This window comes from Callorhinus ursinus, unplaced genomic scaffold (assembly GCF_003265705.2).
Source record: "Callorhinus ursinus isolate GAN/ISIS: 27379988/994484 unplaced genomic scaffold, GSC_fseal_2.0 scaffold37, whole genome shotgun sequence".
Lineage (NCBI taxonomy): Eukaryota > Metazoa > Chordata > Mammalia > Carnivora > Otariidae > Callorhinus > Callorhinus ursinus.
Genome location: NW_027397099.1, coordinates 4,211,714 through 4,225,347, shown reverse-complemented (window position 1 = coordinate 4,225,347; position 13,634 = coordinate 4,211,714). Strand labels below are relative to the sequence as shown.

Sequence of the window (13,634 nt, the reverse complement as noted above, 5' to 3'; positions counted from 1 at the left end):
CCAGCCCTGACCTCTCCTGTGAGTTCCAGTCTCCTATAACCAACTGCTTCCTTGATACGTCTAACTTAAATGTTCCTCCACCTTGTTTTTGCCTCTAAGTCTTCGCCATCTCGGTTGCTTTAACCACCCAGTTTTTAAAGCCAAAGCCTAGGAGTCAAAGTTGATCACCCTGCACAGCCACCCTATTAGCAAGACGTGTCAACTCCACCTCAATGGGGCCATATAAAAGGGACCCTGAGAGTGCCTGACTTTTCTCACCTACTGCCTTTGTGGTTCAAGTCCCCATCACCTCCAGCATAGATCACTTCAAGATCCTTTAAGCTGGCCTCTCTGATTTCTTTTTACTCCCTAATCTATTTTCCTGATGATTTTTTTTTGTCATTCCTCCACTTAAAAGATGCAAATTTTTCCATTATACTTAAATTCCAAACTCTTTATCAGCCTCTATATTCTATGTGATCTGGCTGTGCATAGCTATCTCTGAGATTGCATCCTTTTTTTTCTTCAGGTTTTTATTTAAATTCTAGTTTGTTAATGTAGAGTGCAATATTAGTTTCAGGTGTACAACTAGTGATTCAACACTTGCATATGACACCCAGTGCTCATCACAAGTACACTCCTTAATCCTCAGGAGACTGCATCTTGATAACCATGCTGTAGCTGTGTTGGCCTTCTCTTTGCTCCGTAAACCCGCCCTGTTTTATTTTCTTTATGAGATTTACATATCTTAATAGTAATTGCTCATTTGTTGACTGTGTTCCACTTATCATCCTTTTTAAGTTTACTGAGTTGTATTCTTTTATGATTTGTTCATTATTGTCTCCAATATGTAGAATAGTACCTGGGTTGTGTTCTTTTATGATTTGTTCATTATTGTCTCCAATATGTAGAATAGTACCTGGCACTTACCTGGTACTAAATAACTGTTGAAATAATGAATTGGTGAATGATGGCAACATTAGAAATCTGGGATTCGTCCTACACTCCTCTCATGCTCTTGCTTTCTAATCAGTAGCCAAGTGCTGTAAATTTTGTATTCTTGATTTTCCTGAAATCCCTCCCTTTTCCCCACTCCACCATTGCTGCCTTGGCTTATGTATCAGCACCCAAAAGGTGTCTAAACCTCTGCTCAAAGAGTGACTCCTGGATACAACTTTTTCTTTTTCTATAGTAAGAACTAGTCCCTCCTTCAGCCATAGGACCTCTAAGGCTTTATCACACTTAACTTTTACTGTGTTTATCTCCTTTTACTGTATTGCAATCCCTCTTGAGGCAGGGACTACATCTTTCTGTTTTTTTCTTTTTTCACACCTAGCACAGTGCCTGGCATATAGTAGATGTTCAGTAAATATTTGAAAGAAGAGTGACTGAATACAAATGTAGGAGGTTGGCTCAGTGGGGCCATATAAAAACAGCTACAGCAAAACACAAACTGAAAATTTAGATGTTGAACTTTAGAATTTAAAATACATTTTAAAATAAAGTCTTTATTAAAATTAAATAATGATTGATAAACTTGTTTTTGTGATTCCTGTGCTTTCTGTTCCACTATCTTTAGTTCTAGCTCTTAATGTTTTTTTGTGTTATAATTTTATACATAAAAATCTGTTATCCCTATATTTTTCTTATAGAGAATAACTTAGGGCAAAGAACCCCATGATATACTCAAGTTTCAGAAAATCTTTTTTTTTTGCCCTTTGTATCTTTTGGTGTCTTTTAAATATGCTTCACATATCTAGAACAATTTAGGAAAACGATGAATAAAACTATTCACATATCCTAGGACCCTAATCTAACCTTAGGTGGTTTGAATTTCATTCTTATTTTTGCTACAATACTCACTCCATGTGTTATCTTTTGTGTTTCTAAATATTGAAATCAGAAATGTCTGTGTCCATACTGGTTAAGGAAATATGGGAAGCTGTAACTTTATAGTATTTCCAGACAATGAATATACAGTATATTTTGCATGTAATTTTTATCTCCTTCCATCAAGTGTAACAATATGTTGAATTTGCCATGGGCCTTTAAAGCTTCGATGTTGTGAAGATCTCTGCATGAAATTTTAAAGAGACTGGACCTTTCATCTTCACAGCAGCGGGGCACCACACTATAGGGACAAGAAAGGGAGAGAGAGAAACAGAACATTTCTGAAGCAATAGCAAAAAAATAACAGCAGAAGCAATTATTTCATCAAAGGTTGATTTTTTTTTATTCCCTATTTTTTTTTTTTTCAAATTTCTTAGCTGGAGATTGTCTGCCTTGTTGCCTTTGTCTCCTGGTGTATGTTTAATTTGCAGGTTTTACATGGTCAAAATGGGGAAAATTTCATAGACGAAAAGATGTTTATTTTAGAAGGTGATGTTATTGATAATAGCATTTAAATGCCTTTGCAAGGGATCTGCGTGTTAGGCGTGATGCAAAGAACTAAATTTGGCATTACCTAGAGTTCTTAGTCCATTTATCTCCTTGGGGATGTGAATGATGCAGATATATGTTCTTTCCTACTTTGCTTTCTCCTGTTTCTCTCATAAACATTAGCACAAACTTTCACGACTCAGGGAGTGTAAGAGAATTTTATCTCTTCATTTCTGTGGCTAGGATCGGTCATGCTTTCTTCTTATTTGGGGTGGGGCTGGGCACTCCTAGTTATGGTGTCAGTGTGTCAGTACCAGTTCTCGGGGCGTGGAACATCATTGTGCTGTCAGTGAGGGTAACCAAATGTGGGCCACCGTTTTCTTTACTGTGATCCTGAGAAATTATCACAGTGAAATGCCTGGGCTTCCCCCAGGGCAGGATCCAAACCCCTCACTCAAATGAAGCTCCAGACAGCTGCGTTTTTATAGTTGGGAGGATCATGTCTCCCTCCAGCTATTAAACTTGATATTTTCTCTGTTCTGCTATTGATTTGACTTTAGTCTCAGATGACCTGCTCAAACTCCTCTTTCTCCCTTTTCTTTCTCTTCTCTAGGACGTTGAGAGGATTAAGTATTTGCCTGGGCTTGGGGGTCTTCGGAGGAAACCCCTTTCTGCCATATTAGTTTCCTGTTGGTGTTTTAATAAATGACTACTAACTTAGTAGCTTAAAAAAAACCCATAAATTTATATTCTTAGAGTTCTGGGGGTCAAAAGTCTGAAATGAGTCTTATGGGGCTAATGGTGTTGGTAGGGCTGCATTCCTTCTGGTGGCTTCTGGGGAGATCTTTTTCCCTTTGTTTTCCAGCTTGTAGAGACTCTGTATTCCTTGGCTCATGGCCCCTTCCTCCATCTTCAAAGCACATCACTGTAATGTCTGCTTCCATCATCCTATTTCATTCTGGAGATTTTTAACTTAATCACATCTGTCAAATCCCCGTTACCAAGTAAGGTAACATATTTACAGGTTCTGGGGGTCAGGACATGGATGTCTTGAGGAGGGGGATTATTTAGCCTACCCCCTCCAACATTATACCATATAAAATGTTTGTTATCCTCATCTGGCTTCTTCCCATTTGTGAATGCACAGTTCATTCCATCCTCAACTGCAACAACCATGAACTTGTTGCGCAAGAGAGAGAAGTTTAGTTCTCCTTGCCAGAGTTTCTCCCAAGTGTCAAAACAGTGATCAGCTTCAGGAAAGTAAACTTCTTTCAGGAGTGGCTCCATAGGTAATTGGGAATGTCCTCTCATTTTTAAGAAGACTGTGGAGTCTGAGGAAGCAGAATTTTAGGGTCCATTGCTTTAGGTTCTGCCCAATGCATAGAGGTACAAAATAGGTTAGAATCCTGGCTCTTCTAAACTTCCTGAGTGGGTAGAAACACTGCTTAGATTGACTAAATATCTCTCGTCATTTTTTGGGCAATCCCCTCTCTGACCAACTATTGATAGTTTCAGGAAGATCTCTCCCTTCTTTGTCAAACATAGTCACTGCATCCTCTGGGCTCCCGTAGCACTTGATGCATACTTCTATTGTAACCCTATTCTTAGGATTGTGATTATTTGTCTTTGTTTCTGAACAAATGGATTTGTTTAAGGGTAGGAATCCTGCCTTGTTATCTACCTTCTATTTCTTCCAATATTTCTGCCACTATTCTTGGCACAGAATAAGCTTTTAGCAGATTTTTTTCTGCATGAGTGAATTACTAAATAACCCTATAGAGTGAGGCCCAAACCTAAGAAAATCACAAAATCTCCTTTAGTCCCCCAGCTCCCCTGTTTATGCTCCTTATTTCATGCTTGTTGCATGCCTTCCCTCTGTTGGACTGCTTTCTCTTCTTCAAACCACTTTCTTTTTCATCTTCAAATCTTTGTTCCCACTGTGATAATATATAAAGTGACAATTGAGGAGACTTACTCTGTGCTAGCCTCAATACAAAGCACTTGACAGACATTTAATCCTCATGTACTCATATGTGATTGCCATTTTACTTACATCAGTTGAGATGCTTAGAGAGGTTATGTAATTCCTGAGACCACACAGCTACTAAGGAGTAGCTCTGGGGTGTGAACTCAGTGGCTGAGCTCCAGAGCCTATATTGAGAACTACAACTGCCTCCTGATAGGGCCTTCCATTCAAAAGGAATTGCTTAGTATTTCCAAAAAGCTCTTCATTCCCTTTGTGCCCATCATACTGCCTAAAAAATGTACATCTATTTAACATTGAAGTTTCAAGTGAGGGTTTTAGTTAGGAGGGCTTCTCTACAGTTCTAAGTCAGACTCTTTGGCGAATACTGGGATAGAGCCCCTCTGGAGAACTCCTTGGAATCCATTTGCCAACCACATATCTCAATCAACCATAGTCATGAATGCCTGAGAATTGATTTCCAAGGAAACCATAGTCATTACTTGACTAAACTCATCTGCCATCCTCTCCTTCTATGTCACTGGTGTTCAAATTTTTTGTGTAAAGCAGTGGAACCCATTCTTCTTCAAAAACAAAATCTGACGTAGACCAAAAAAATATATGAAACAGATAAAAGTGTCCATGAATTTTCTATCAGTGTGTTCTGCCACAATTGTTTCATAAATCCATTCCTTAAGCTTAAGGACACAGTACTCTTTGCTGCAACTTCTTTCTCTCACTCTACTTGCCCCAATTTTTATGTATTATCTCTGGGTCTGTGGGAAAACCTGGGAGAATCCAGTTGACCTACGTTAGTGATAGATTTGTGATCTATATTCTTCATCAATGCCTTGTGTGAATTCAGAGCAGTCCTGGATCAGCAAAAGGTGGTGGAAATATAACATAGAGTTTCCAAAAGGGGGGAAATTGGCTCACTGTGGACCCATGGAGGAACTGTTTGTTTTTTAAGGAGGTCTCCTGAGGTGATATTACCTTGGTGAATCTATAGTCTAGGCCCTGGCCTTTATCCTGACAGACCTTTATCCTGAAAAAACTGATTTCTTGTGTAAATTTTGTGGCCTAGTTGGCCTGCTACTTGAACCAAATAGATCCTTGGATCAGAGTCATTGCTGCTCTTGAAGTATTTGAAAACGCACCATTATCACCTATGCTGGTCTGAAACCCTTTGTTCTTTGCTTCCATGGCTAAGAATGCTTTTTTTAATTGATGCATTTTATCCATGGCTATATTGATACATACAGCAAGGATACAGTTAAGTATTGCTGACCCAGAGGCCTTTTTGCCCCTGTTACAGGAGAGAGCATGTTAGTTAAGAAAATAGGTGTGGAATTAAACAGAGCTGGGTTCAAATCCCTGGCACTGCCTCATATAAGCTATGTGACCCTTGCTAATTTTGTTAACCTCTCTAAGCTCATTTGCCTTCACTAAATTAAAAACAACAAAGGGTTGGGGTGCCTGGGTATCGGTTAAGCATCTGTCTTCAGGTCAGGTCATGATCTCAGAGTCCTGGGATCGAGCCCTGCCTTGGGCTACCCACTCAGCAGGGAGTCTGCTTCTCCTCCTGCCCCTCACCCCACTCGTGCTCTCTCTCTCTCTCAAGTAAATAAATAAAATCTTTGAAAACAAAACAAAACAAAAAGCAAGGGGTTGTGAAGATTAACTGAGATACAGTGTGTGAAAGTCCTTGGTGCTTGGAATAGGAGATCACTTGGTGAATATAACTGCTAACTTTGTTAGTATTTCAGGTGGCCTCTCTTCTCTCCTTTGAGCCAGTTTGTATTGATGTTCATGTTTAACTTTCAAAGGCTTGTCTTGTTTCTCTTAATTTCAGATTCCAGGAGGTTGCCCTGTGTGGTTCGGAGAGGTGAAACACTGGGTCCCCCATGCAGCTAACTGCCCATTATCTCCTCTGACATTGAGGCAGTCATGTTACGAGGGCACCCAGTGCTAGTTTCTGCTCCCATCTGTGTGCAGTGCCGACCACTCCACTGCTTTGAACCAGGGTGAAAGTGGAGGCTTCCTCCATGAAGGCACAGCTCTTTCTCTGGCTCCTTATATGACTCCATCTATGCTCTGCCCCTTTCTGCTGCCGAGGTATGTGTACTATAAACACATTATACACCAGTCACATAAATCAGTGCTTCTGGGAAATTCAGTTGATACAGAAGAAAGTAGTGTTCTTCCTCCACTCTCACAACCACACTAATAGTGGCTTTTTTAATGCATATCATTCCAACCTTCTTTCTATGCATTTATGTACTTATTATTTTTTTAAAAAAATGATATTATATATTTCTTGGGCAACCTTCCTTTTAAACTTAAAATTTCTTAATCTTATCATGTCAGTGCATAGAACTGTATCAGATTCTCCTAAATTTTTGTGTACTTTCCATAGATGGATGAATCAATATTTACCTTAAGAGTATTGATGATGATTTGACTTTCCAGTTTTTTAATACTAAAAAGAAGGTTTCAGTGAATATTTTTGGTTCAAAAAGCACGTGCCCCATTAACATTTTGATAGATATGGCCCAAGTGTACTAAAACCTATAACACTTTATACTCCTATCAAGAATGTGTAAGAAGGCCAAATTCCCTATATAGTCACCAATACTGGATCTTACTTAATTTTATTAATTTTTGATGATTTGATGGATAAACATCTCCTTATTTTAATTTACATTTCCTGATTGTGAGATTAAGCATTTTTTCACAGGTTTTATTTTTCTTTGTACTTCTGAATATACCAATTTATATCTTTCTTTGTTTTATTTTAGATTGTTTATCTTTTTCTATTCCTTTATGGGAGCTCTTTGTATATTAGGAGTTTTAGCTCTTGGTTAAACACATCATAACTGTTTTCTCTAGTTGTGGTCTTAATTATGTTTTTGTATCTTTTGCTATATGTAGAAGTATTAAATTTTAATTAGTTTCTGTTTTCTTACTATGAAATTTGTTATATTTGTAAAATAATGTGGAAGTTTAAAAATTACTCAATCTTTTTTGTGGTGAAATAGGCTAATAATACATGTTACAAGTAAGGTAAGTATAGCTTATGGAATTTAAAGGTCTTGCAAACTTAAGCTATTTTCAAATCAAACCAAATATTTATTTAATACGTATATTGGAAAATACAAAATAAATGTAAAACATGGTTTCTGCCTTCAGGGCATTTGTATGTGAATCACAAGTATTTAGACATACTTTAGAAAATCATACTGGGCATAATTTAGCTAATTGCTAAATTTTGTTAAAAAAATGGTATCAAAAGGAACTAGGTCGGGGTGGGGGGGCACCTGGTTGGCTTAGTTGGTTAAGTGTCTGCCTTCAGCTCAGGTCCTGGGATTGAACCCCCAAGCCCTACATCAGGCTCTCTCCTCGGCAGGGAGTCTATTCTATCTCCTTCTCCCTCTGCCCCTGCTCATGCTCACTCTCTCTTTCAGATAAAGAAATCTTAAAAAAAAAAAAGGAACTAGGTCAGCGCAACTGGGTGGCTCAGTTGCTTAAGTATCCAACTCTTGATTTCAGCTTAGGTCATGATCTCAGAGTTGTGAGATCGAGCCCTGCATTGGGCTCTGCACTCAGCAGGGAATTTGCTTCTGTCCTCTCCCTCAGCCCTTCCTGTGCTCACACCCTCTGTCTCTCTCTCTCTCCCAAGTAAATAAATAAATCTTAAAACAAAACAAAACAAAACTAGGTAAACAGAGTATGTACACTAGTACCTGGTAAAGACTATAGACATAGTGGGAAACTTGAATTGGAGCATAGAGTCTGAGAAGATTTAGTTAAGATGTTATAGGACCTTTATGAGTTATATATTTATGCATTACAACCCCAAAACTTAGTGGCTTAAAAAATACCTATTTATTTAAGCTCATAATATTGCTGGTTGACAGTGTTGATTGGGTTAAACTGGGTACTTCCTCTGGTGTAGGATAAGCTTGGCTAATCCTGGCTGGGCTTGCTTATGCATGTATAGTCAGCTGATAGATTGCCTGGGCTTACTGGTTTGTAATGGCCACATCTGGGACAGCTAGGATGACTGGGGCTGTTTGCCACATGGGCTCTCAATCTCTAACAGGCTAGCTTGGGTCTGTTCCCATGGTAGGTACAGTTTGAGGATGGAAGCTGCTGGGCCTTTTGAGGCCTAGGCTCAGAATTGGTATATTGCCGTTTTTGTGCATTTTGTGGGCCCAGGCTACAAGACCACTCCAGATTCAAGGGGTCGAAAAATATTCTGTACCTCTTGATGGGAGGTGCTAAAATATTGTGGCCATTTTTGCAGTCTACCACAGACCTCCAACTGTTCGATGAGTGATTTAATCCTTGGAATTATGTGTGATGATCATGCTTAAAATCTCTGTCTGACAGGGTCAGCTAGAAATACAAATAGCAATAGAGTAGAAGTCTGAATATGAATGACTTTTTTTCCCCTTGGCCAAACTTGTGTTGGCTTTTAGGGACACTTACTTTCATCCTGTTTTAAATGGAATGATGAGGAATAGTGATAACCTAGATTTCTAGACTGGCCACGATGATCTATGATAATTTTGTCCCCTGATACCCTTTGTAAAAAAAACATACTGGTCGTGTGAAGGAGATGTGGTATTTAGTTCGGCAATGAATGCTATGATCATGAATACAAAGCATTAACTAAAAAAGCTACACATGATATTTCTCTAATTTAAAAGAGCCAGTTTCTAGTCTTGAGTTCTGGTAGTCATCTCTGTTTTCAAATTAGTTGACTTTGCAATTTCTGGTTCAAAAGATTGGTATAATTGTTCTTACTTTGGTCTTGTAGAAACAGTTCTAGAAGTTAGATCAATTCTTGTGTTAACTATTTGGAGGTAAGGGAAGTGGCCAACAAGTCCTTTCTCTAAGCTTCTCTCCCTTCTCGTGATAATGGTAGCTACTTGGTTCTGGCATAGCCAAATTCAACTGCTTGTTCATGTCTTAGTTTATAAAAGAATAGTCTCTGCCAAACCTTTAACTCAGAATGAAGCATGAGTGATATCAGAGTGTAACCTAAAATACTGTATATAAAGATGGTACTTTAAAAAGACTTAAGGTTATTCTCCATCATTTGTAATTCTTCCTTTCTTAAGGAGCAGAAACACCTTGAGATTTCTATATATTTACACAAAAAAGCCCAATTTCCCTCTGATACTTGTGCATGTACAAAATGATGCTAGTTAAAATAAATATGCTGATCAGTAGAGGAATGGTGTATCCTGGAGTTGTCCATGAACGCTAGAGCCAGAATCTTGTTTGAATTAGAAAGATATTTGCTAAATTAAGGTGCCCTACAGAGATGTATAAGGCTAGAGGTTTCAGCAGTCCATACTATCTTTATTGAGAGACATATTTATATCTTCCAGACTAGCAATTAATCACTCACTAGGGTTTTTCTTTTGGGGGATGTCGTGTGCTCATAGAGAATCTTTTTGTACTTCCAGGAACCACAAAGCATGGGCACAATTAAAATGCCGATTTAACTTATTATATTGAGGCATGGAACAAGAATGTTTAAATAATGTTGACAGGGCCAGAATTTCAGAAACACCTTTTTAAAAATAGAAAACAAATGCCTACCCCCTAAATTAAATTATATTAACATGTTTCTGTAAGTTGCTTGGAAGCAAAATAAAGCTCTTGACATTAATTAAAATTTGAAGATGTATCATTTATTGTTAATGTGCAGTCTTTGTTAGGGGAAATGCATTTCAAAGGGATCTATTTATGAAAATGAAATGGGGGAAAATTGCCTATTGAGCAAATGTCGCTTAATAAGGCTGCTTTTCTTAGAAATGTGAATTCTTAAGTAACTAAAATGTTTTAATATGCCAATAATGTTTCTATTTTTGATCCTCTCAAATTGTCTTTGTTATTTGAATTTAGATATTTCCACACAGAATTCTATTGTCAGGGAGCTTGTAAACTCTGAAAACTAGGATGGCTTTCATATATTTTGGGGTGTTGGGTAACATGTATTTGCAAAGAAAACTTCATCTAAAATCACTGTGGTTCGGTTCTTGGACCTCCTCCAAATACCTCAGCAGGACCAGAAGCCAAAGGGTCCCATTAGCAGCCTCTAACTAGCTCTCCTCTAATGAATGCTATGTTATGTGTCTTGAAATGGTGCTATCCTGGTTTCATACAAACTAGAAGGTGCCATGAGATAAAGGGATAGTTGTTTGTCCTGCTGTACCATGGCAAGGGGGAGCTAATAGAGTTGCTTCTGTGCAGACCTCATGTGCAGATAGTATTCTGAAAAGTGACACATCTCCACTGTTGTGGGGGAAGGTGGTTTCTTGTCCTGGTTTAAGTTTTGTTTTCTTCTGGCATTGGGACAGAAACATTTGACTTGGGCTTTCAAAGTTGATACCAAAAAAAACCTCTTAGGTGATGTTCAAATGATGTGTTCTTCAGTGAGTGAAATAAACCATAAATGGTAAATGTTGTTCCTTACCACATTTCTGCCATTTTTGTGGACCTTGATATTGCAATTACAGAGTGGGAAATAACCCCTTTGGTCTTGATAATTCTTTTTTTTAAGATTTTATTTCAGAGAGGGAGAAATAAAGAGCAAGCGTGAGTGGGGGGAGGGGAGAGGGAGAAGCAGACTCCCTGTTGAGCAGGGAGCTTGATGCTGGGCTTGATCCCAGGACCCTGGGATCTGACCCGAGCCGAAGGCAGATGCTTAACGGACTGAGCCACCTAGGCACCCCTGGTCTTGATAATTCTGATGATAGTAGCACAAATTGGATGGAAGAAATGGAGTAGTTTGTCTAAGTGTGTTCTCCCACTGGTTAAAATTCAAGCAGTCACAATGAAGTCAATATTTATTTTATGAACACTGAGGTGGTGTGAATTTTCTTCTGGGAAATGTTCCTATTTTTGTGGAAAAACTCCTTGACTTAGGTACTAAATAACAAACCAATGTTGACATTTATTTTTCCTCCTCCCTTTACTTGTTCCCCACATCTATTTAATCACCAATTCCTGTGGCTTCTACTCTTTAATATCTAAATGTTATGCTCCTCACCCCTCCTCCCCAACATGCTCCCAAACTGCCATCACTGCAAATATTGATTTGTTTATCTGTCTGCCCTACTAGGCTGTAAACTATTTGAGGACATGAATCACATTTTATTTGACTTGGCCACAGTGTCTGGCACATACTAAGTAATCTGTATATATTTGATATATAAATGAAGGCTTTTATGTAAACAATTCAGTCTTTCTCAACTGGGGCTGGGGGTGACTTTGGCCACCCACTCCCCCAAAAAAGGACATTTGGCAATGTCTAGAGACATTTCTGATACAACTGTGGTGTGTGTGTGTGTGTGTGTGTGTGTGTGTGTATGCTCCTGGCATTTGGTGGGTAGAGACCAGACATGTTGCTGAATGTCCCACAATGTATGTTATTGCAACAAAGAATTATCAGGCCCAAAATGTCAATGCCAAGGTTGAGAGACCCTCTTGTAGTTTTTCAAAATCTCTCTCTCAAGTAGATGTACGTGTAGTAGGAGTTTATCCAGATACAAGAAAACACAATTGGAGAGACTAAGTTACTATTCCAAGTCCACCCAACTTAAGATAGTGATAGAAACAGGAAGTGAATCTCAGGTTCAGGTGTCCACAACTAGATAATAATCAATATATAATTTTAATTATTTAGATGATTATTATGATTTTTAGCTTTAATTACCTGAACAATTGCCTTAGATTTCAGCCTTGAAAATCTGTCCAGGGGTGCCTGGGTGGCTCAGTCAGTTCAACATGGGGCTCTTGATTTCACCTTGGGTCATGATCTCATGGTCGTGAGAATGAGCCCCATGTTGGGCTCCACGCTGGGTGTAAAGCATGCTTAAGATTCTCTCTCCCTGTCCCTCTGCCCCACCCCCCCCAAAACAAAGAAAAAACAGAAATAAAACCAAAATACTTGAATTTCTTAGGTTTATATCTTCCCACAGAGTGAATTTCTTTAAAGTGACTCAATTCATACATGGATCTTAATATAGTTCTGGAAGATTAACAATATTAAATATTTTTATACTACTAAAATTAAGACATGGAATATCTTAACTGGCCATCAGGTATTTTGAGCTAATGCCTGATTATTTTCTGAAATATGTAGTACCTATATGCATTTTATGATTGCATTGAACACAGCTGCTTCAAGTGCCTGAATCTGTGTATCACCTGAGTTAGAGGTTTGGAATAAAACTGTGGTGAGCCAGTACCCAGACCACTGTATATTGTTTAGCCGTTGCCTCTCTAGAAATAGCAGAGATAGAACATGGGAACAACTGAAGTGGTCAAGGGGAAAAATAGTTGATTTAAACAAGAGACAAAACTTCTGGTGTGCAAGGCTGTTTCCAGTGTACAAGAATTTGAGAGAGAAACAAAGATATTTAAGACATAGTCTCTCTCCTTAAGGAGTACTGAATTAGTAGATGAGGTTATGTATGTATCAAAATTAGCAAGACAAGACAGCCATGAGGGTCAAATGAATAGTAATAGCAGGCAATATGGAAAATGAGAAGTATTTCATATTGGTTAAGTCTGGGAAGGAATTAACCAGTAAAAGATAAACACGTATCACGTGGAATCTCTGCAAGTTAGAAATTTAAGCTTTGAACATTGGTTAAATTAATATTTCATAGTAAATTATTCTAGATAGTGTTTTCTTTTTTATATTGACAAAATAAAACTCTTCTCTGAAATTTCTGTCCACATCTTCTTGATAACTAGATGCTATTCAAAAAGTATTGTGGAAAGATTTTATTTACCATTTACAATTTTTTTTATTCTATTCCTGATATTTGCAGGAGCTGAATTTTTCTGCATTCCTTAGGGCTCTGTGCCACATGGTAAGAGAATTATAAGCACTTTCTATATAAAATTCCTTAAAGCCACTTGAAGTAGAATTTAAAGAATATTGAGAAGAAAATAAAAGATGTGTATATTCATCCTGCCTTTGAATGTCATCCTTGACTTCGCATGTAAACTGTGGTTTCCTCAAGGTTGGGTTGGGTGGCTATTCAAGAATTGCTGAGTCAAAATAATGAAAAGTTAGTCTTTTTCTAATTAATTATTTTAGAGAGAGAGAGAGAGTGGCAGGGGTAGGGACAGAGGGAGGGAAAGAGGGAAAGAGAGCATCTTAAGTAGGCTCTACACTCAGTGCCGAGCCGGATGTGGGGATCGATCTCATGACCCTGAGATCATGACCTGAACCCAAATCAAGAGTCCGATGCCCAACCAACATATCGACCCAGGCACCCTGATG

At 38.3% G+C, this 13,634-nt stretch overlaps 1 long non-coding RNA gene across 1 annotated transcript in view; it reads left to right on the top strand.

The window, feature by feature from the left end:
* The window catches only part of LOC141370531 (uncharacterized), an 88,351-nt gene extending 75,034 nt beyond the window's left edge, over positions 1–13,317 (top strand). Inside the window, exons 2-3 of the long non-coding RNA XR_012374617.1 lie at positions 6,174–6,436; positions 13,177–13,317. This is a non-coding gene — a long non-coding RNA (uncharacterized lncRNA). The remainder of the gene's footprint in view (positions 1–6,173; positions 6,437–13,176) is intronic.
* Positions 13,318–13,634: the final 317 nt, after the last annotated feature.